This window comes from Panicum hallii, chromosome 4, assembly GCF_002211085.1.
Source record: "Panicum hallii strain FIL2 chromosome 4, PHallii_v3.1, whole genome shotgun sequence".
NCBI lineage: Eukaryota > Viridiplantae > Streptophyta > Magnoliopsida > Poales > Poaceae > Panicum > Panicum hallii.
In genome coordinates, this window is record NC_038045.1 from 36,954,274 (window position 1) to 36,956,174 (window position 1,901).

Consider the following 1,901-nt stretch of genomic DNA (forward strand, 5'->3'; position numbering starts at 1 on the left):
ATATCCAATTTAATTAACATCTAATTCATGGTTGAAAATTTGATAATATGTTGTACTAATACAAAACAGAACATTAATATATTTTTCATGATTTTTAAATATATGAAAGTGTGTGTATTAATTATATTATGTAAACTACACCTTATTTCTAACAAAATTTATACAATCATGGAAATATTACTGGAGTACAAGATTAATTATTTTTCTTCAATTCTACATGTTAAAAGAAAATTATTGGCACTGGTTTTACTAATTTATCATTTTTCTATGAATTACTATGTAATTCTTAAGCCTACAAGCAATCAATTTTGATATTTAAATTAAGTCATTAATCATTCAAAAACTGAAGTCGACCTTTAAAGCAAAGTTACAGATCTTTGTCTAAAGATTTTAACAAAATTTAGTTTACCATTTTATGATTTTTCCTTAAAGAGATATGGTATTTCTAAGTTAACAGCAAAAATTACATAAGGAGGTCCTTGGTTACTATTCCACTGAGTCTAGGGCTTTGCAAGAAACCCCCTGGGTTTCTTTTCCTTCTAACCCGAGGTCCCTGGCCATGAACCCGAGCAGAGCAGGGCGGTGACGGGCCGTGTTCCGGCGACGGTGGTCGCCGGCGGCGAGGTCCAAGGGGTGGGAAAGGAACAGGAGCTCACAAGGGTCCTATGCGCCACGTGTCGAGGGTTGGAACGGCCGGGAAAAAGAGATCCCGACGAGGACCGAGGCGGCGGCGGAGGAGTCAACGGCGACGAGGGTGCTCCGGCGATGAACGTCGGCCAACAACCTGCGCACGAGGACCAGTGAGTCATGAGGAACGTGTACGTGCCATCAATTTGATGAAAACGTGTAAGATTGAGGGAGTTCGACGGAGACCGAGGCGGCGGCGGCGAGGAAGATCGCCGGCGAACGTCGGGAAGGCACTGTGGTGCACCGGAGGGTCAATGGTTGGGTCCTAAGCTTCAGGGCGATGATGTGGTGCTGTCTAGGGTGATGTGGTGGCTCGGGATCGCGTGAGGGGTGCTGCCCCACGGTGAGGCCGAGGGCGGCGGCGGATGTTGCTCGTCGGCGACGAGTTTCCAATGGAAATTGGAGGGCCGTAGGTGGTCGAGGAGCTTCAGTAGACTGTGGGAAAGCTTGTGCAGGTGGTGATTGAGGCGGAGGAGGTCCGGTGTGGGCTGTCCACGGGCGGGTGGTGCACGGCCGGAGAGGAACGGGATGGCGGCGAGGAAATGTAGCTCGGTGCGGGAAAATGGGCGCTGGGAGTAACTGATCAGCACGTAGATGTTGTTGTGGTGCTGCTGCGCGTGGAAGAGAGAAAGTTAAGGCACTGCAGCGAGCTGGCCACGACGGCGAGGAGGTGGCGGCCGGCGGTAGCCTCGGGTTACCGTGGCGCGCGCGCGGAGGCCACCAGGGAAGGGAAAAGAAGTCAAGGCCGGGAGGGGAGGACGCGTGGAGGTTGTGGCAGCTGGAGGTGGCGCTCGGGTGGCCGTGCCGGCGGTGAACGGCGGCGACAGGAGCAGCGCAGAAGGGGGAAGCGGCGGTGGTCAGAGGAGGAAGAAGCAGAGGGCTGTCAGAAGGACTATTTTGTGGAATCCAAAATTCCAGGGACCCCACTGTAAACAAAGATTTCCCATTGATAGAAAAGTCTAATGAGAAAAGTGTCTAAAGCAAAGTTGTAGAGAATTTCAAATCCTACAAGATTGATTTAAGGTTCGAGTTTAAAATCTCAACGAATATGGTTTTATTTTAAACTTTAGAGTGTCATTCAATTTATAAACTTTGTCTTGTAATTCAAACCAATTGCTTTAATGCTTAGGGTCTTTTTGCAAGTTTTCCTGCGTAATCATGACTAATTCTTTTTGCACTTTAGTCCTTAGGTAAAACTGAGTTTTACTTTATCT